General features: G+C 38.8%; 1 protein-coding gene across 10 annotated transcripts in view; it reads right to left on the reverse strand.

The window, feature by feature from the left end:
- The window catches only part of astn1 (astrotactin 1), a 493,901-nt gene that overhangs the window by 417,578 nt on the left and 52,620 nt on the right, over positions 1-23,703 (reverse strand). The window lies entirely within an intron of this gene.

Below are 23,703 nucleotides of genomic sequence, written 5' to 3' on the forward strand. Positions count from 1 at the left end.
ACGTTTCGTAAAAGATAAATCATACTTTATTCAGCAGTGCTTGCTTTACTCTTTGAAAGTCATCACATGAATACATTGTAAATATTACACATCTGTCGTAGTTCTTTATTTATCTACAGAGATCTGGCCTAAAAATAGACCGGAAACTATTCTTTTGCCATTCTGTTTTAATTTCACAATAAAGTTAGTAGTAATAATTGTTTTGATATTATTGTTTTTTATTATCTACTAGACCACTGGGTCATGTTAAGACCATCTTTTATGTGTTGCTGTGGGGTTTTTCCATCGCTTTTGTGTTACAAATATCAAAACAATAACAGAATATATCCGTCGTAAACTAAACCAGAAACAGCAGTATATTTTATTTTGTTAACACTGTAAATTTGACAGCTTTTTAACCTATGTTTTTAACCCATACCTCCTACTGGTTAAAGCACGTTATTACACGTTTAGAGTAATATTGAAATCTTGAAAAAGGATGTCCAAAATAGCAATTATATACAGTTTTTAATTAACTATTTGTAGAGAATAACGAGTAATGTATATACTTTATAGGGATCTGCAGATACATATTTAGTCTTCTCAAGCACCAACAATCATTAATAATAATAATAATAATACATTTATTTTGGGGGGCACCTTTCAAAACACCCAAGGACACCTTACAGGGTTACAGATTTACAATTTACATTTACAATTTTACCTTACAAATTAAAACAGTTAAAACATTACATTACATTACATTGCATTGCATTTCATTTAGCTGACGCTTTTATCCAAAGCGACTTACAATAAGTGGCTAGTGGAGTACTTCGTGACCACAGAGTGTGAACGTTGTGATCAGCTGTTTTAGCGCAGTTCTCCAGTGAAGGGGGGGAGTCTCCCTCCGCAGCCAGTTGGCGTAGTTTTGGCACAATTCCGTTGTACAGACCGACGTTAACAGCAGCCCTGTCTGTGCACACGGAAACCGACTCTGTCGTCCGGTGATCGAACCGCCTTCTGGAAAAGCTTCACAAGTACGTCGGTACGCAAATGCACTTTGTGACACAAGTGACGGTACGCATTTCAGATTACGCACATAACCTGCGTACCAGTTAGTTATGTCACTTATGTGCTCCCCTGTACTACAGCAAAAGTATTCTCCGTCGGGACTTCCTGCAACAACACGACGCCATTATCTTGATTCTGATTGGCCAGAAGACATTATCAAAGATGTTCTATTGAGAAGTCGATCACTACGTGACAAAAGTTTTCAAAACCGTGGCTACTGAAATCAATCTTACTAACTGCTGTCTGTGCAATTTACTCCGCGCGAGTTGGCAGACTTTATTTTGCTTACTTTAACATCATTTTTCATGGTGGGGCTAAGCCATTTCTTGGTATGAGTGTAGCCTACCCCAGCCATACCCTGGCGCTGCCACTGGTGGCACGTATGGGGCGGGCCATTCTGCACATGCGTTAAATGCGTTAACGCAATTAAATGCGTTAACGCAATTAATTCAAAAAATTAATTACCGCCGTTAACGCGATAATTTTTACAGCACTACATTTTACTTATAAACACAATAGGAGTGTAACGGTATCCGTATTCGTCCCGTACCGCCACGGTTCGGACGTCACGGTTCGGTGCATGCAGTCACACGACGAATACGCCTTTTTTTTACGAGTGGGAAAAAAGTCTGTCATTCAGGACAGTATCCAATACACTATATATAATCCAGGGGGCGGTATTGCGCCTGAAAGCTATAGTAGAGGACCATTATAGATAATGGACATCTGAGTGTGTGTGGTACCGTTTGTGGTTTGTTTTTAACTGTGTAATAAAGTTAATTATTCAAAATGTTAGAGTTCCTTATTTTTAAACTGAAACTTGCACTACTGTTAAAATAAATAAAAAAACAAATCTGGAATTATGCATTTGGGACTTTTTTTTTATTCTTCTTGTTGTACCGAACCGTGACCCCCAAACCGAGGAACATACCAAACCGTGAATTCTGTGCACCGTTACACCCCTAAAACGCAAAACTACATTTCACTGAATAAGGTCTTAAAAGCATCATAATGTAACTTTCGTACATTAACAGATAGCTTTGTTATTATGCAAAGCACGAATGTGCTGCTGATTGGCTTCTAACAGCCAGCAGTACAAGCTCTCCTTCTGAGGATTTCAACATTTGTTGTTCACAATGTAAATGTCTCTTTATATAGATCTTAAGAGCTTGCACTCAACACTGCACTTCCTTGGTTCCTCAGCAGTACAGGTGCCAAGAGTGACGTCAATCGGAAGAACAGTTGTTGAGAAAATCTAATGACAGACATAGAGAAAATCTCATTTTAATTAGATAGTTATTCTGTGTATTTGTATTGTTTATTTGCAGGTTTATAGTTTTCATTGTTGGTAGCAGAGTCACTCATTCCCTTTCAAGATTCTAATTAAGAAGAACTGATCAAGTCCCCTTTAATGCACAACCGTATACTTTTTATGGATCACTTTGGACTCTGCCATGAAATAGACTTCACAACTAATTATAGCTAGTATGATCCAATGCTGAACACAAAACCATTACTTAAATACATTGTGCCAGCTCGTGGAATACAAGCTATCAAATAATGTAAAGCTAATTTTACACATATGTCACAATGAACTCAGCAGAGAAGCTGTGCAAGAACAATGCAAAGCAAAAAGGGATGATGGGGGTGCATTGAAGGGACACAGTCCTTCAGTGAATAGTCCATAATAATCAAAGTCCATACTATGTTGCTAGTTTATTTGTGCTGTGGCTCAGCGATGGTTGCAGGGAGAAATCATGGCCTGTAAATAATAATGAGGATTAGGCTTGATCAAAGGGAAAAGCCCAAAACTGAGTGACTCCAGCAGTACGTTAACGCACTTGTTTCAGCAGGTTATTAGGATGGGAACAACAAGGACTGGAAAGCAGCAAAGAGGTGAGACATAAAATGTTCGAAACGTCAGCTCTCACAACCTACTTATCACTGCAAGGCATGGGTAGAGATCTATATATAAACGCAGCTAACCCCATGCAGCACAAGACCATTACACTGATTACTGCCTGAGATGTAGTTGCAAGCAAGATTTTACTGCTGATCGCAGGCTTTTACACAGTGTGCAAAACTTCAGAGCTATGTATCCAGTTACACCTGCACAACGTGAGTCTCAATTGATTTGGGGGCTTTACACTAGTATTCTGAGGGGGGGAAAACAAAATGCATTATGGGAGCAAGCCAGGAGATCAGGACCTCTGCTGAATTATTTTGATTTGTTTTTTCTCGTTTTTCCCCATCATTCGTTCCCTAAATGTGGAAACACAAGTTCACTGGAGTAGCATTTTTTTATATTTCCATATTAGGCCACATCATCACACATGGGATAGCATTATCATAGGTAAATATCTCTAAATAATTATAACACATAATTAATGCTACATCCCATTACAGTTACAGAAAATGTTTCATATATTTATTATTTTACTCTACTATTCAAAAGCGTTATTCCAAAAGATACAAGGGTATACACTTTGGAAGGATTGCCAAAAAACATTAAGAAAAACAAGTGTGGTGCATACTAATTTACAGCTGAAGCCAAGCTCTCACTATGGTCGAACCAATGAAGGATCTTTACAGTTAATGGATGGATTTCAATTTCTCACTGACGTGTGGTTTTTAGAATAATAATATTTTTTCAATTTACTTTTCTCTAGTGCCATCATGAGTTTGACAGTTTGGGCTCAGAGGGAAATATCTAAATGCTGAACAATTAGATATGAACATACATGTTACCCTCAAAATTAACTGTAGTCACGTTTTCCTTCCCGAAAAATCTAACTGTGTCAAATACTTTGGTTAATAAGTAAACACCTGTAAGAGGATTGACTTCCTCAGACGGTATTGTAGTGTTTAGCACATACTCAAGTAACACACTAACACATTAAACTCAGATGGAGAATATGATAAGAAATATTCCGGCTAAACTCAGGATTCACATCATTAAGCTAGCATTCTTGTAAAAATGTCTACTTCAAAGCCATGGAGACAAATGGTGTGACCAGGTGTAGCTGTCGACTTTTAGACTTGCTATTCTCCTAAAATAGATGTTTCTCATCTCCCAGACTTAAATTAGTTAGCTAATGTCTCTAATGTAAATTGCCAATTCACTTTATATAGACCATCTATGTAAGCACTTACCTAGCTTAATCTATTCATAGTAAGAGCAGGCTTCATTAATACTTGGTGCACACATTATACATACATGAGATAACAATGCAGTGCGGGCCAGCAGTACACTTCCCCCTGTGTGAGTGCACACCACCTTGTTTGTCAGACAGCCCATTACACTGATTACTGGCCAAGAAAACACTTGCATGCTGGATAATAGCCATAACCCTTACAGGGTATAACCTGTTTACAAAGCAAAACAATGTGTTTCCTGTGACACAGCAGTGTGTGTGTGTTTTGTAATTGTGAGTATAATAAGATTTGGCCTGACAATAATTGATGCCTCATGCCGCAGTGAAGAGGGAGTTCCCTCTGCCCACGGTTAAGATTTAAGAGAGTCCTGAATAGTTTTAACCTAAATGCAAATGATGTGCCACAGTGTGACAAGGCACTTTTTTTAAAAAGTGTGCTCCCTCTCCCTCTGGGGACTAGTTTGCCATGAGATCGGTATTAATGAGACCGCCGCCTTGGTGCATGGAACTATGTGCAGCACCACCCAGCAGGGAGGAAGAAGGATAGAGAAAAAAAGGGAGAGAAAGAAAAAAAGGGAGGGAGGGAGGGAGGGAGACAGATGAAAATGTAGGGGCGATGAAGGAAGTGTTGGAAAGGGAGGGAGAAAAAAACAAAGTGGCCACCCACGAGCATTAAAATGGATCAAAGTAATCAGATTAAGCCGCATTATTGGTGTAGCTCCTCTGAATGCAGATTCGCTGGAGCATTTCGTTTCAATTCCTTTCGAATTAAATTGACAAAGCATCTTTCTTAAGCATTTTGAAAGCCTAATCTTTAATCCAAGCATTACACCAATGGGCAGTACCAGCACAGAGGATCCCACCACAAAGCATATATTTCATTCACTAATTGATTGACAGAACAATTGGACCTTTTGGAGAATTCAGCAAGTTGTGTGCCTGCCAGAGGTGTGCTTACATTGTTAAAGATGTACTTTGTATTACAACGAGACACACAAAGTCAAGAGAATACCTCTGTTGTATCCAAGCAGAACTGACAACTTACTGCGCCGGGGAACATGTTTGGAAATATTTCACAGTATGAGGCTGTCAGATTTCAGCACCCAGCAGGGAGGTTTTGTTCCGTTCCAGGCAATAAGATCACAGTGAAGAATCAGAGGTGGAATAAAATCATTCATCTTATTGGACTGTGCTTCCAGATAAGGATGGAGGGGGACTCAATGTTAAACTGGAGCTGCTATGGATTCATACAGGCCTTTAGGATTTTAAGCAGGCAGTTCGGGGACAATGTCATGCCGCTCGTTTTGCGGTTGATGTCCCTATAATGATAGGCTAACTAGTCAAGTCATCCGTATAGATTGGACGGATGAGGGCTTTTTGTAGGCCAACCCTGAAGTTGGCATCGCAAGGTCTACCTCAACACAAGTCAATGGGATTTTAAACAACAAACCTTATTTTAGGGCTACAACCAAAAACACTTTAAAAAACCTTGACTTCAATACAAGGGGAACCGGAAGTCGTAAAAAGCTTACTAACTTCCGGGTTTTAGGACTCCTTCCTTCACCAATCTTTTGCACAAAAAAAGACAATTAACTCCTAGAGGTAACTGTCCATGAGTTTTCTGCTGACACATCAGATGTGCATTGAGTAGAGGCCAAGGTCTCCTGACGGTACCTTTGGGCTCTACTATCTGCTGCAACCCAGTGCAATCTCTCAGCAGTTTTTTTTTTTTTTTTTTTAAATTGGTCTCTGTGATAACGTGAAGCCTGTTCCTAAGGGTTAACCATCTTCTTGTTTTAGATAAATTAGTAGCCTATTAGAATTGGCCACAACTGTGGTTTTACCAAAGTAACACAACAATTCATTTATTAGTATTCAAATGAACTACAGATCCTGTGAAATATTTAGAGAGGGTGGAATAATGTACATTAATGCATCAGAAGAGACAGGATTAATTTACTAAGTGTACTTGTGCATGCAGACTATGAATTTGGTTCTCATATTTCTGGAACAGAACCACAAAGTATCAGTTTCACTTTAGCTCTCCATTATTTTTTTATTTCTTTGCTCTTAGCATTGACAAGTTATATTAAACACATTTAAAAGCAATGTCTCTTAACAGAATCATGTTGGTTGTGACTCTGAATGACCCTGAAACCTCATCCGTTTTTAAATCAGGGTTTTTCCTTTGGTAAGAAAATGTTCCACAAGTAAAAACAAATCAAGTAATACATTAACAATAATGAAAATGTAAATAAAATAAAAAGTATGATAACATACCCTTAGAATCCCCAACCTTACCACAAAGTGCAGCTTGCGTATGAGTGAGTTTGCTCTCACAAAGGTTGTAATGCCACAAGTGTATTCTCTCTCGCTACACCCTGTTCCACGGAGACAATGATAACAATCGTCACATTGTAGAGTCACCAGAGGGCGAAAGGCAGAAATTACTTTGGAATTGTTGATTCTGAACTCCCCAAACGTAGTAGTAATAAACGACTATTAAAGAAAACTCCCCGGCTGATAACGGCTAATTTCCAGATCATTATTCCAATGTGAACACACAAAGGTCGTCCTTCAACCCCGTCCTCTAACCACACCAAAGTGAGGCTCATTTCTGAGGGGGCTGTGAAGTATCCATTTCACACCGTAAACATAGCGCTTTAGCTGTGATGGAAGGTTAGGAAACGACTTTCACATAGTAAAAACTTTATAATTCATCTTTAGTGGATACATGATGATATGAATATGTTATGTGGGCTTATTTGCACTATATGAGTCATAAGAAAGTGTTCTCAATGTGGCCAAGGCCTGTCAAAGACGTCTATGAATCACTCTCCTGCATATTCCTGTTTGCATATGTGGCATGGACAGAGGAATATCAATATCGCCATGGAAACAAAGCTTGAATTGATCATGAAAGCCATCACTCAAAAAGCTAGCCCATCATAAAGCAGATATTATAATATATCGGCTCTTTTATTTGAGATTCTTCTGAACGGGATATGAGATTATTTGGCATGTGATAATGTACCTAAATATACTGAATATATTAAAGGAATACTGTTGAGCTGGTACACTGCAGCTTGGTTCTTCACCATACCACGAACAAACAAAATATTTGTATATATCTCCCACAATATACAAATACCGTTTCATAGTAGGCTATTAATGTTGAATCACATTTGTTGATTGTAAAACATATTTGAGTTAACTGTTTCTCTACTATTTGCCAATAAAAGGTTGCATGTCTGTAGACCACACATTATTTGTATCTAAAATAAGATACAACATGCTAGCTAGCTTATAGCTAGTTGTATCACCCAATATGCTAAGCTAGGTTAACATACACCACGCTAGCTAATTGTTACCAAATTGTATCTCCAAAAATGCTAAGCTAGGTTAACATACAACTTGCCAGCTAGCTGTTAGCTACTTGTATCTCCAATTTTGCCAAGCTAGGTAAACACTGAAAGAATAAGAGATCCTTGAAACGCTTGTGACTTTTTCAGAATAAACACACTTGATAATCTAAATTTGGCATGGACACGGGGCACATATTGCTAGTGTGTTTTTTGGCAGTGGATTTGAGGAGTTCATTTTTAACAGTTTGCTACCACCCCATAACATACTTGAGCATGTGCTGATTCTCGGCTAATACAGAGGGCAGACACGTGCTGTGAATTATACGGCTATGGGTGTTTTATCTTATGCTGAGTCATTACTCAACCCAGCATAGAAACCAGTTTTCCCCGAGTCTGACAACTTGCTGGTTGGAGCTATGATGCACTATGCTGTGAATTTTAATTTGGCTCCATCTGTAATCAGCATGCAGTCTGAAAAAAAGATAAACAAATAAAGCAAAAAAAAAGTTCAAGAGTTTTAACGGGCCTAGAGTAAATACTGACGCCTTGATATTGATTTTCACAGCCGACTTCACAATACACAGCTAAAATACAAGTGAACTCCAGAACAGCTGAAGACAGCAGAATAAAAGGCAACGGTTATCCCTTGGTTCTGCTTCTTTTATTCTTGTCAAGCACTCCTCTTATACATCAACTATGCTGAACATATCAATATGTGCATTGTTATGTACAGTACAACACATATTTCATTCCCCTACTTCACAATGTGGAATCTTTAGTACAATAATTGTTAGAAAGTAAGAAGTGTTCCTGCAGTTTGAAATGACAAATTGCTTCTTTTGAAAGAATGTGACTTTTTTAACAACCTCTGCTTTTTGGGGGAAAAACATGGACTTGTGTCATTATTTAGGAATGAAGGCATCATAAAAACATATAGTATGTGGTATTTTATGATTGTTCTGCCTTAGATATGCCTTCCCTAAAGACATCGTAAGCTTAGACTCCACAGTTTATTAGCAAGATAGTCTATGATAGTGTTAAAGGAGTAATGGTATGCTTATTGTCCCCTAAGGCCCATTCTGAATATAATCTGTGTGCAGTTTGCAATGGATTGAGTATTTAAACAGCACCTTAAAATGCCAATGAGATCTCATATTTTACAATATATCACCTTTAAATTATCTAGTTAATCAGATGGCAAACAAATGTTGATATCAATACTCAATGTCTATTTTTGTTAATTTACCTGTACATCTTTATTTCTACTGTTCTCTTCATTTAATAGACAAAATAATGATTCCTCCCACAAACATAAAGTTGAAGTCATCAGCAATGAAACATACCATTGCCCTAGGTCGTTTTTTCAGGGGTGTTTGCTGCTCTACCTAACATGGTCTTCTGGTATGAGCATATGTTTATGGTCGGTAATTATTGAATGTTAGCAAAGTTTAGATTGCTGTGTAAGACATTGCAGAGTTAGCAATGGCTTTAGGACTCTTCTTTACTTGGGCTAATGGTTCACGATAGTTTGAAAGTTATATAGGGTTTTTATTGTAAGTTATTGTAATGAATACACCACAGGGAGAACAGCACAAAGGAATACATTTCAGGCTTTGTACACACAAAACACTTGTGAGTAGGATACTCTTTTTTTCAAGTTTAGATCACTAGCTTTAACCATGTGAAAAAGTGCTGCCTTGTCACGTCAATAAACAAAACACTTACTTTGCCAAGCTCAGGTTTGAAAAACTCTATACCAACGAGGTGAAGAAGAAAGGCTAACGACCTGTTTATTGTTGAGTCTGGATTCCTCTGCAGTGCCCACTCACTGCTGTTTTCACTCCTAGATCTATTTGCAACTGTATACTGTTGTGGGATAAGTGAATCTACCCAGCCAAAAGGTGTTCAGACATTTGAGGGAAATCTATAAAATGTCTGACTTGGACCTAATAGCATGCCCTTCTCTACTCCATCCCACTTAGTGATTGTGTTTGGTCAGATGTAACATCTTGTTAAAACAGCGTTCAACACAAAGTGACAACAAACACAAGACTATAGGGTACGCATCGGATTTAAATTCTAGCATGCACAAAGGGCTAAGAGTTTAATGTGATGATATCGACAGACGCTTTCAGTAGTAATGACACAAACAAACAGATTTGTTTAAGGGAGATCAGCAGCTAAACAACGGTATCAGAGAAAGGCTGTTTTCCGAGGCATGTTTGCCCAGTGGGAGAGGGAGAAGGGGGAGGAGACCATATGGCCATGGAGCTATGTGCTTGTCCTGGGATTTAACAGCAGCAGAGAGAGAAGGGTGTGAGTTAATGTGCATGTGGTGGTAAGAAGGGGTGAAGCTATTCTGCTCACATCCTCATGCAGTGTCAGGCAAAGCTGCCCTCTCTTACCTCTCCTATCTCAGTCATAGCTTCTAGTTAGAGCGAGGAGGAAAGATAGTAAAGAGGGTCGGGGGGGCATTAAAATTGAAGCTGGTGTAATGGGATTAGTGGAGGCGAAGAACGCTGGAATACAAGGTGGATGGGATGAAGAGGCAGAGAGAAAGAGAAACATTAGAAAGATACTGAGTTGGGTTTTTTGATCGGAGGTCAAAACAAAATTCAAACTTCAGGGCACAAACCTTCTACTGCTGCTGCTGCTGCTGCTGCTGCTACAAGCCCCCGGCCCACACACAAACACAAGTTTCCCAATCCGTGAACCACACAGGCATGTATAAGCAGCCCAAAACATGTCTAGAATTCTTATCGAGGACCTCCCGAACCACAGTCAAAAAGAAACCCTGCGAGCGCGCAAGTCTAAAAAGTTGTCTAGCAACTTCTTCAGCATGAGGACTCTGAGGACATTTCCTTGAAACCACACGTTTGGAGAGAAATCTTGATGTCATAGCAACACCGATCCAGACGTTCATTAATAAAACCCCCGAGCTTTTAAAACAAAAGAAGAAATATTTTGAATGAGTAAACGGGTGCTCTTTCTATTTGGCTGGTACCGACAAAGCAGGGTCGTTTCGTCTTCTTTTACTAAATCTGAGCACCTCTGCACCATGTGTAAGAAATGAATAAGTTAAAGACAAAAGGTTTGTGACAAACCAAAGCTGTAGAAGCAATTCACATAAACACTCCCTTATCCCTTTGGAACACATCTAGACTCATTTCATAAAGGTGCCAGTTTTCTACATGAATGAGAGTAGCAAACAGCGCAATCAATCAAAGTCGCTTGATTGATCGGGACTCCTCATATTAACCGAGACAAAGCAAATGGTAAGTTGTGGTAGCTTGAGAGGTTCTTCATTTCAAATGTGATGTCTGATGATTATGTATGGGACACGGGAATGGTCCACTTCAAGGTGAGCAAGGGATCACAGGAGGTTCTGCCAGCAGCTCCTGTAAAATACATGGGGCGCTCAGTTTGATGAGATTCAACAAGGCTGATCCCACTTGGCTGTGATTAGAAATGCCAGTCGAGCAAAGTCAGGAATCCTGCAGAGTTTCTGTGAATGTGATCACACAGATGAGTCCCAGAGAGTGTGGCAGATGGATTGTAGTGTTGCCAAGATTGGAAGTTTAAGAAATGTGGCTGGACAGGTTGCTAAGCTATTTAAATGGGAGGCGCTGAGGCGCAAAAGGTGTGGAGGCAAACAAAAATAGAGCTAGGGCCGTTAACTGCAGCTATAGATTATTTTAATTATTACATGCTTAACAGACAGTGGAAACAAGTATTTGCCTACCACTAAACAGAGCCTTAACATAGAGGTGCACAGGCAGGGTTACAGATGCTTATTGCAAGAAAACTAAACTATACAATCATCTGTTCTCCTATATCTTTAGCACAGATAGGGTTCACTGGAATGAAATAATGTTGTTGAATGCTATTCATGTGATGTTTCAGTTCTGTGACCACCAATGGATATACAAAGTGTGGGAACAAACCATTTGAGTCACTTTAACCAAATGGAAACACATTTCCCCAGTAGGAAAATTCTGCTACATTATATAGCCATAAATGAGCCTCCAAATGAGACAATAAACACCCCCCAAATGGTAAACCGATAATGAGCTATTGTTCTATCTTCAAAAAATAATTGTGTCAATCTGTAGCATGAATTCAAGCATGTTGAGGAGATTAACAAAGCAGCCATTCATACGGGACCGCCCCTCGCCTGGAACACAGTCAACTCCATGTTGACTTAATTCAAAAGACACGTGCGGAGCAACCAAACAAACAAACACCAAAGCTATGCTATCCTGGGACGAATAGCAATTACAATTTATTTTACGTCTCATTGGTGAACCCATTTGTTTCCTCTGCCAAGCCACGGATATGGAAAACAGCTTAATCTCCATGTGTAAGAGATGTAGAAAACGTGTGATGGTTGTGGAAAGGATCTTAATCCCCATTGCACTCACATCCGTCTTTGATCAGCCTTTACATTTAGTTAATATGTCATGTATCGTGTTGTCCTGTCTTTGCTCTTTTGTTTCACCGACTTGTTTGAATATATAATGTGGTATAACAACACATATCTGGTACCAAGTCCGTACAAATCCTAGTTCTTAGTATCTTAAGATACTTTGCTGCAATAACAAACCACTCCACTTCCAGAAGCTTACCCCACAATTTTACTTGTCTGACTTGAGAAGAAAAGTGTAATGGCTGAGAGAAAACAGTTAAGGTGACTATTTAAGCCACATCAACTTAAGTATGCTGTTCATTGGGATGGCTTAGTGCTCCCAAAAGTCAGTTAAACATGCCTGCTAAATAGCACTGGCTTAATAACTAGTTGTTCTTCATCACACTGCAAAGTATATACAGTGTTAGCAAGAAGCTCGTGAAGTTCTTCCCCAAACATTTTGAAATAAAAACAATATTGTGAAAAAGATTGAATCCAGGCTCTTTACAGATTTGCCCAACTCTTTTATTTTACAACCATTTAAATTAAAAAAGAGAAAACGTCTTTATGAAGGTCATGTGTCTTAACTTACAAATTCATAGTAGTATGGTATGAAACTGGTATGAGTTATGAAACTGCAGCCTTTAAATGCAAATACCAACATGCAATGCATAGAGGGCAATTGACCCTGCCACTAAATCACAGACCATTCAAAGATGTGTTCCACCTAATTACCACACAATGGCTTTTATATTGTTCTGTAGTCTGAGATATGCCACGTCAGTGGTGAGAATTAACATCAACAACAACAAAATGCAATGTATTTTTAAAAAGCAGGAGACTGATGCTGTGATCTGTAGCTAACCTAAAGACTAAACATAAACCAAAGCCTTAGCGGCTAATAACTTTTTCGTCATTTGTTTTGAGCTGGAGACACAATCTAAACCAGCATCCATCAGTGAAGTTAAGGCAATCAGGTATCTACTGGCACTACTACTGTATGTCACAATATCACAATGCCACTCATTGCAATCTGGACATACAGCTATTAGGTTGGATCAAGCTTACCACCGTTTGTTCCAGTGATTATTAAACAGTTTAAACTATGTTCAGCTTGGTTTTCGAGATCCAGCACTTCTTGTGCAGTAAGCTATCGACCTCTTTACCTTGTTACATTTTGTTTTATCTTCCTAAAATGGCTCAAATATGCACTGTACATGATGAATTCAGTTAGAGGATGACATTCAAGAAAAATAGCCTCCCCCAAAGGCGTCCTGTGGTGATTTTCATAAAGTGATGGGACACAAAAGGGAAGGATTTAAAAAAAGAGACATCAGCTCTGTTTGCAGTCTCCAAGCACAATCTACATTCTCATATTTGACAAAGCTCCTCCGAGGCACATAAATACATATATAACTGTTTTTACAGCCAATGTAGTCATTCCAATGACATCAAGCTTATCTAGATGTAGAAAAGTGGTGCGCCCCCCTTTAAATGTATTACCTCCGTGGTGTGATATAGTAGCACTGCTGTTGTCCCTGAATACTAATCGGGGCCCACCTACACTCAGGATTATAGTTTGGATTTAAGAAACACTAAAGCCATGAATCCTGAATGAGGATTTTAAAGATAAATCTTCTTTTTCCTGGCTTGTCTTAAAAAGAGACTTATTTTCCGATGGATGAGATAAAGACACAACCATAAAAACATAGCAATTCAAGATATCAACAACAGAGAGAGTAATAGAGCTAAGGTGTAGATTGTTCTGACTACCGGCTGTGCAGAAATACACTTGCAGTAATGCGTAGTGCACCTGCTGAGTCTAAACGATCCAATACTGACTAAACAGTAAACCTAGACACAAATCCATGTGTACACTAGAGCTGAGCAATAAAGTTGAAAACACATTACATGTCACTTGTTAGACGCTTTTATCCAAAGCGACTTACATACTCAGTACTGTGGGCAATCCCCACAGGAGCAATGTGGGGTGAAGTGTCTTGCCCAGGGACACAACGACATGCTGACTGCAGCGGGGTTTGAACCTGTGACCCCCTGATCCGAACACCTACGGACAACCCACTACGCCACACGCCTCCCACATCACACACATATACAAAAAAAATTCGAAACCATGACATAATGGTTAAACTGATTATACTGTATAGTTCCAAATTAAATTATGTATTCCTCATTGAGTTTTTAGCAATGTTGGCAGAAAATATGTTTATGTTTTGTGCACAAACATTTAGTTAACTTTCGTGTAGTCGCACTTTAATTTGTCTTTGAATAAGTCTGCCTATTTTCTGGTTTTGAATGACCTTTGCTGATGGTCTTGCTGCTCGAGGCACATCTTGTCAGGCAGGAACAAAATGTTCTTCCACTAAAGCAGAGCCTTTACAGGAAGTGGCTAATCAGAATGTACTAAGATCATGGTTGAACTAAGAGTTTTGAGATGTGTTATATTATTTGCAGTTTATTAGTTTGTTGCTGCTTATTATTTAGTTGATGGCGAAAATATTTATCCGGAAAAAAAAGTTACTTTTTGTATTTTAAAGTAGTTGATTGTGCTCGTCTTTGTTAGCCTTTTGTCTAAAAAATGGTCTGATAATCCATTACACATGTTTCCCCTTAATTTGTTAGATAATGTCTTTCCAAAGTCTGTTTTGCCTGTTCTGTTTGATTACATTCAAATTACTTTATTATATTTTACTTTTTTAAGGGACCCAAACTTAATTACCTATTTTGTAAATGGGTTGCTAAGATTGAAGGCAATTAAAACCCCCTTTGTTTTTCTTTGAATGTTCATGCCAAATTGTTCCTTCACACATTAAATAACTTATTGGACGCATCGCAGTGTGTTAAATCATTTACCAGAAATAAACCAGCTTTAATAAAATACATACCATATTAAAAGAATTAAACCATACATGTATCACCTGTTCATGAGCAGTTGGACCCATCATGTACCCATAATGACAAAACACACACCTCTAACCATTGTTCAATCCATCCTGTGTTATCACACTTCAGTAAAAAGCTATGAGAGAAGCATAGCGATTTGTATAATCCATAGAGTCACTTGAGCTCCCTCGCTACAGTTACACATGGCCATCCACTAAGGCTGGCTTCAGACAAAACATCAATGCTGTATGGCTCGAATAACAATGTATCCTGTTGAGTGTGGCGGGCAACACACTCAAAAATCAAATGTCTGTGAAGCGCTTGAAGGAATTCTTTGGAGATTTTGTAAAGCATTTCCACAAAGTAAGGAGACTTGCAAGAGTGCAAATATCAAATCAGATGTCCTGAATTTAAGAACCATTAACCTGTTGTTATTGGGTCTGAAGGCAATCTGAAAGTAGATAAGTTATCTGGATACAGAAAAATACACATTTAGATAAATGTAGCAAAAAGTGACTTGGATGACGACCGTTTAGGCAATGGCTCCTTTCACCAGGAGTCAGAGCCATGATATTTGACTCCCAGCACTGCCTAAACTATTTTTAGATGATAATGTATTTCATGCAATACCAAGAACACATTTTAATACCAGGTAGAAACTGCTAAGATCCATGGAAAATATGTCAATAGTTCCAGTGTCCTTGTGCATACAGAAGAACAAACAGAACTGGTTGGACATTACTCCATGGTGCTACAGGTGGTCAAAAACTCCAAGAGTAGGCTTTAATACCAAGCGCAAATGAGGACAAATTCCCTTAAGGCCCTGTCACACTGTCCCGAAATTGACACCCGATGGACACACGAATATGGAATTGTGAATTTCGCACGAAGATGGCCCCGAACCACACACGAAGGCAACATTTACATTACATTTAAGACATACAACTGCAATGAAAGTACCAAAAACAATTATGTTACAGTACTATGATACTGTACTGATATCTTCAGACTTTGTTCTTTACTTTATCCGTCTTTATATGTAGAAAATATTACGTTTTCTCCGTAATGTTGTTTCCATAACAACAACAATTTCCTGTCAACTGTCCTTCAAAATAATATATTATATCCTTTTTAGTTTCACAGAACACAAATTGGGTTATTTACATAATATATTTACATGATTTTGTTGTGCAATAAAACAACCCGATGGACACACGATAAAGGAAATGTTCAAATTCGGCTGTGATCGTAGCAACATCGGGCCATTCGTGAGGGCATCTTAAGCCTTCGTATGACCGCCGGCGGAGTTTCTCAGGCACCGGCAGCAACTTCGTGAGCGGAGGAAAATCTTTGGCATGCCAAAAAATTGCCGAAGGACCTTGCGAAGGTTCATTTTCGTGTTGAATTCGTGTGTCAATTTTGCCCTTCGTAAGGCCATCGTGAGGGCATCTTGTTATCCTCGGTGCCATCGGGCATTCGCCCAGATCAGAGTGAGGGTGAATGCACCGATGATAACACGAAGATAACACGATTTGACAAGATGCCCTCACGAGTGCCTTACGAAGTTGCCGCTCACGAAGTTGCTGCCGGAGCTTGAGAAACTCCACCGGCGATCATACGATGGCTTAGATGCCCTCACGAATGGCCCGATGTTGCTACGATCACAGCCGAATTTGAACATTTCCTTTATCGTGTGTCCATCGGGTGTCAATTTCGGGACAGTGTGACAGGGCCTTTATCAATGTAACGGAAATCACATGATGGATCCATTTAATTTAATCCAACCCCTTTTGGTATACATTTGAATTTAATATCAAAAGGAATTAAGCCAGATGAGATTTTAAGAGTTATTTTATGTGACTGCAGAAAGCTTCTCCTTGAGTTTCATCAACAGCTGTTTTTGGAGCAGGTAAAAAATGTGTCTTTGACGATTCCTCTGCTGATGTCCCCTACACCAGGGTATTAGCTGTTTTCTGGAATTATACATTTGTTTTTTTTAAACACAAGCTGGAGTTTTATACCGGTGTAAAATAAAGTGTGCTGTCAAATGTCTTTGGAGAATCTGAGCGGCATGTGTTAAATGTGGCGAATGTGTTTGCTTGTGTAATCGGGCTGGTAAATTAGCACTAAACACCCTGAGAGGTGGGAACAACAATCTGTCAGAACGCTGCAGTCCAACTAGCCGTAACCGGCTTACACTGGGGCTGCCGCAACCGCCTCTGTTGGGGTTAGCGCTGCGGCGAACTCCCGACGTGCTGGGGCTTATCTGGGGCACGCAGGAGGCACAACAATGAATTTATCACCATCCAGCCACTTGGCAGGATGTAGCTGCAACCCCGCCGCGCTGCTCTGACCGCGAGCCGGCTCCGGTTCATCGATCATACACACCAGCAGAACCTAATCTAGGGACAGCGAGCCTTTCACACTGCAGTCCCCGACTTTGGACATAGAAAGGGAGGGGCGAAAAAAAAGAATAGTTTCGCCAGGTAATATAAAATAGCTGCTGGTAGGGGGGGGAATTTGATTGAAGCTCTGCACAAGCCCACAGCAGGGCCTTTCTTTTCTTTCTTTCTTTCTTTCTTTCTTTCTTTCTGTTGGAGACTCGGTTATAGTGTCACAAGAATACATAAAGGTTTTAGTAGGAAGGTTCCTTCGAGAGTCCCATCTTTTTGGGACCACTCCAAACAAAGATGGCTTGCGGTGAATTTGCTGGCTGTGAAGCTTAAGAAGAAGCAACAAAGACGAGGTGTCAGACTGAAAATGAAGAAGCACCGTCCCATGGAGGCAATTTCTAAAGTGTGCAATGTGATTGCATGTGCAGAATAACAACACGCAGGGTTACCTTAATATCCAGACAGATGCAATACACTCTGACACAGTTACTGTCAGTGGTATAAGATATTTCACGGCCAATGCAGACAGCACAGAAACATTTTTGAGGCTGTATATGAGAAACATCAGAGCCTTTTAAACCTGATGTGATTTCTCCGCACAATATTGTCTTCGTCTGCATTTCTGCAATCAACTAAGCCGTGGGAGCGGTCTGAGCTTTATGCATGGCATGTACAGCATTCATAAACCTCCAGTCATGTTCTATTTTCAAAGGTAGCCCTTTTATCTCAGCCTTTTGTACTTTTCACACTGACTGATTCTGCAGATTTCTCCCCCCATCGTGCCCGACTTCCTCCGTCCTGTCTAGAGGAAGCGATTGTCACATCAAACGGAACACGGCAACTTGCACCTCGCAATCTCGATATCTGGAGCAAATTGAAGGTGATTTTCAATAACTGCGCTGACGAGCGACACTAGGCGGATCATAGTAATTCTCTCCGTCTGACAGGCCGCAATAAGAGACACCATCTGACGTTGTCTGTGTTTCAAGTGGATCATAGCTCGGTTTACGCTTCCTGCTTGAAGGGACATTTCACTTGTCTGGTCGTGATGGATATGGTGCTGCATGTGTGAAATGTATTCTGATAGGAGTCTTATGATAACAGCCCTATTTGCATATAAAGTCAGATTGAATGTGAAACTTGTAAAATTGGACTCAGTTCAACGTTAAAGGACAAATGTTTTACTTTTAGCCTTTGTAAACTCAAGAGTTTAAGATTTGTATCATATTTCTTCTGATTTAAACACAAGTGACTTTCAAAGTAGCATCGGCCGTAAAGAACAATACATTGTCAGAAGCAATATTCATGATTCGGCATTGCTTATCTCTAGATGCACTTGTGATTGGATGTTACGCCACGTTTTTCCATTCCTCCGAGAAAATGACAAGAATACAGCTTTGATTTCATTAGAATTTGCTTTGTATGCATTATGTTTGTCACTGTTACACATTCCTTCCAGGTTTATCTTTTAAGTTCCAATTTTGAATGGTGTCTTATGATTTCATCCTCGTTTATATGGTAGAATGCCACCTGTTGTTGTCTATTTGTCAAACAGCAATGCTGTCTAAAAGGAAGTCCGGTTTTTGGAAATATTATATACAGTTAAGACTGCTGAAAAATACTGGTTTTACAAAGGGAATAACTAACTTGTCTCAAAATAACACGGGGAAAAAACTCAACTAAGGGGAAGGATGGTTTGGTGTTTCATTCTGATATTTCTTAAATGAGTACATTCGAGCTTCTTTTGTTGCATCTTAGCATTACTGAAAGTGGAGCAAACTGCATATTTGTGGATCTATTTCAAATGCATATTAATACACATTGGGTGCTCTAGGATTTACAAAGCATTAGTATTTGGTAAGAATAATACTGACAGCATAAGGACGTTGAATGTTTGATCTCACCCAGTGCAAAAGTCTGGATTAATAATGTTTTTGATTTCATGTTGTTGGGACAACAATGGAGTTGTATGTCACAAAGGAATCAAATAACAAATGTTATACTTACAACACATGTTGTGAATTGTGATCATTAATTTCACTTCAGATAATGTATGGTTATATTAAGACGAGGAATTGTATAATGCTACTTCTCAATCATTACTTTCTAAAAGCCCTATTTTGATGAACACATCGCTTGCTCTGCCATGTACGTAATGACATTCCTATGTTAAACTAGGAATCTACCTTATATGTTTTAGTTAATGTGCTTTTTATCTTGTTTTTAAGTAATGTGTTATTATTTGACTCATAGTGTTATTCTATATTGTATTTGTTCCCTGTACAGCACTTTGGTCAACTGAGGTTGTTTTAAATGTGCTATACAGTATAGAGATTGAGATGATATGTGTTGTGAGTCCTATGAGCCCCCAGTGTGAATGAAACCTTTTTAGAAACTCAGAACTGTTATTGTCTCCCGGAAAGCAGTGTTTCACATTCCCCTGCAGACTCTCTCAGAGGGAGAAGAATGCTTTATGGCAGCCTGGGAAGTAATGTACTCCCAAACCCCCCAACATGACACCAGTGCTAAACAATCTTGGCTCTGAAACAATCTTGGCTTGATCAAAAATGGGGGGTTTGGGGAACAGTCTGGCTCCAACATCATCATCATCATATCCATCATCTGACTCCTCCACCCTGTGTTCTTCTACCTCTGCCTGGGTTTAATCTCAATTAAAACATAGTGCAGAACCAATCACTGGTCCTCATACTAATCTCTACTGTGGCTTCAGTGTGGACTCACTATGTCTAAACATATTAAGCAAACAACTAAATCACACGCAAAGCTCCATCCCCACGACACATTTCCAACAAGCGTGTATTTGCCGTTTGTCTTCTGTTTTGCTCATTGGTGTTGGCCAGGAGGAGCATGGTGGTAACAAACGCTGCACGGCGGGATATCGCCACGGTAATACCTTTCAAACAGATGCCCCCATTGTGTCAAAGTCACACACTTAACATGCTTAGTTGTGATTAGAATGCAAGGAAAAAGGATGTGACTTTGCATTTCATTTTGCTTTATTATTAATATGTAGGTATAACGGGCAAGTATACGGAATTGTTTTAGGATATTTAGATTTTAAATTGGACTTTACTATAGTTTTATTTACTTTTTATATAAGATAAAGCAAGTTGAAGATCCAAAGGTATTGCAAGATTTAAACAGGAAGTCATTGTAAATAATGCTTACAGTTGTACTATTATTTGCTTAATCTGTCTCACAATAACCAATTTAATTGCAGTACTAAATCACTGTTATATTCACACATTGTAATGATAGTACATATTTTTGTAAAATAGGTTAATAGATATAGGTATTTTATATTTTGGAGCGTATATAATGTGCTGCCTATATGAGATGTAACTCTTTAACTCTCAAAGTGGGTTTTACTATACAAATGCACGTTTACAGTTAGACATATTTACTTGGAACCAAAGATTACCGTAATCCATCTACAAAACAAGCTGCTGATGAATTATGCAAATACTACATCTGTTCCGCACATATGAATCTCTGTGGGAAAATGAACTGTCGCCAACATTAAAGATCCATTCTCATTTGTCAACACCTTGAAACAAACTGTCATGCATTTGATGAGATTTCATAGCATGGTAGAGGGTCATAAAGAAGGGAGTTTGGCGCCTTTACTTCAGACGTTCACTAATTATACGGGACTATACAACTGTACTGTGTCCCAGATGTTGGGAGAAGAAGAAATGTATTAAACACATTTTAATGAATTCTGCATTTATATTACAAATATAGTTCTACTTAAAAAAGAGAAGAAAAACTAGGTATTGATTCAAAAGTTTCCCAGTGCCTTCAAAAACTTTTACTAGAAAATATTGTTTTCCCTTTCATTGATTTAACTGTTCACTTGTTTGTTATTAGCTTTCTTATTAATGCTTTTCCACAACATTTGTATGCCTGTTAATGCTGGAAATACTTAATATCCTATTGTTATATGTCTATTATATATATGTAATTGTCATTTTAATATATAGTGTTGAATTGGTGCTCTTTATATGCACAGGACAAAGAAAAATGAAGCAACCATTGTTCTTAATCTTTAGTAAATGGTGTTTGGTTGAATTTAACTCTAATGTCTATAATACTCCCAGTCATAAACACTCCCCTTTAGAGTATTGCTAAGATATCTTTGCATGATCACATATTATATAACCTTTTAGAAAAAAGGTTCCCCTCGGGGAAATGTAATTTGTCACCTTTTCATCCTCCCTCAGTTTCCAATCAGAGTGTTGCATGCTGACATCTATTGCTGCTCTGACCCTGTGCTTCATACACCCCTGACATTAATATTCCTTTGAACTAAATGTCAGGTTCATCTGTATGGGACCCGGCCCCCACCGAGGGGCCAAGGTGAATGTTAATTATTATGGCAGCAAATTGACTTTCAAGTTCAGAGGTTGTATTAATTATGAATAAACAAGTTGACGTTGCATAAACCGCCCGAAGCACAACCCTTTGGCTTAAACCTCTTTCCTGTGAGTGAGAGCGCAACGCTTGATCTGAATGTTACACGACTGGAACATGGGTGTGGAGAGAAATTTAAGAAAAATCCTTCCCTTTGATACGTCTAATCTAGGCGGATTGTATGCTTTAAACAAGGATTACAGGTCTGGACCATCAGTGTTAATGCAACAGTCTGCACTGAACTCGGTAAAGATGTACAGTATCAAAGAGAGTTCTCACTGTGAACTCAGACCTCAATACTCATTTCATGTTAACCGGCTTGTTGCATAGCTTTAGGGAACCCTATGGTGTTGGTCTGGAATATCTAAATATGTGTTTTATGTTTGCTATTTTATCTCTTTACTTTTTTTAATTTGGCAGCCATCCATTTTAAAATATGTCCATCTATTCCCGGAAGTTATTTAGTTATATATTCCTATATTGTATTTTTGTTGTATTTCAACATTTCTCAAACTATACTTTCTAAATAATGTTTTTGTAAAAGTATATCTCAACCAAAAGTGAAATATAAATCAATGTCCTTGCTCTGAGATATTTTGGGAATTCTCCTTGCATAAACTTGGATGCTGATGTGGTAGTTGGGGTTTGAAGAGCTGTGTTCACTCTCAGTTGAGGGAACATTTCCATGCAACCTGTCCCCTGCATCATGACAGTAAATCCTCCCAGCACCAAAAGCTGATTCCCCGCCAGCATGCTGACACTTCTGCTGTGGGAGCATCATCAAACGGGGTGAATAATAATGGGGAAACACTAAAGCAGCTAGCTGCAACAGCACTGCTGTAGATAGAGGTTGAATTGACTCAGGGGCCACGCAAACTAAATTGCATGCACGCAAAACTGTCCAACTTGGTTCGAGAAACATGTCTACTGATTAGAATATCCTCTCCAAATCATGGCTCACTCACTGTACTGGATATAATCCAACATTGATAGGATTTTTAATTAAATTATTTCAGCAGAGATTCAATGTTTAATGTTTAATTAAATCACACATTCTGCCCATAATTCTGCCCCAAAGCATTTCCAATCATTTCAGAGCGTTGTTAAGTCCAAAAGTCAACATTTATAGAAAGAAAACAGATTTGTTGGCATTTAGCCTTCGAAAACAACATTTGAATGCGATTAAAACACTGTACAGTATACGTTTCTACTGGCCCCACACAAAGGGAGGTTAGCATCTATAGGAATGCTCTAGCATCAAGGACAAGGACATGGAAAGTTGAATTAATTATAGAAACATAATTTGATTAAAAAAGACAAACAATTTTAATCGGATTAATGATTTTATTCAAGTCAACCGTCTTTGGAGGTGATGTTCCTAAAAATAATCTTTGTATTTTTAAGATATATTTTTGGCCAAACACTTCAAACCTAAAATGTCTTCTTGCTTTTTGGACAGCATCAGTCAGAAACATGTCACTCTCTCACAACATACCAGAACTAATATAACACACACAAAACGAAATAAAGGGAATATAGGGCTATTTTAATATTGGGCTTTATAAGTAACACATTGGTCATTAGGTTCTCATGAAGGGCTTGTTATGGGGATAACATAGGTAAAGTACCACATAGGGCTGCACGATTTCTGGGAAAAAAAATCGAATTGCGATTTTTCTGACAAATATTGCGATTGCGATTTGCGATATTTGTTTTTAAGCGACCCAACTGAAGTTTATTGTAAAATGCGGCCATATCTCCGGCTAGGAAGGTCGTATCACCATGCTCCCGTCTCTAGCACCCCGAGCTACGAGTGAAATAACTAAACTTACATGAAACTTCCGTTGGGTTGCTTTAAAGTCAAGCTTCAGTTTAAGATTCATCCTGTAATAGATGTAAAACATGTGATGGAGCATCACTAACCTGACTCAGATGCTTTGTTTCACCAAACCATCTAGTAAAGCTCCATTGGAAGCCATTTGGAAAGGGCAGGCACT

Source organism: Pseudochaenichthys georgianus, chromosome 17, assembly GCF_902827115.2.
Source record: "Pseudochaenichthys georgianus chromosome 17, fPseGeo1.2, whole genome shotgun sequence".
Lineage (NCBI taxonomy): Eukaryota > Metazoa > Chordata > Actinopteri > Perciformes > Channichthyidae > Pseudochaenichthys > Pseudochaenichthys georgianus.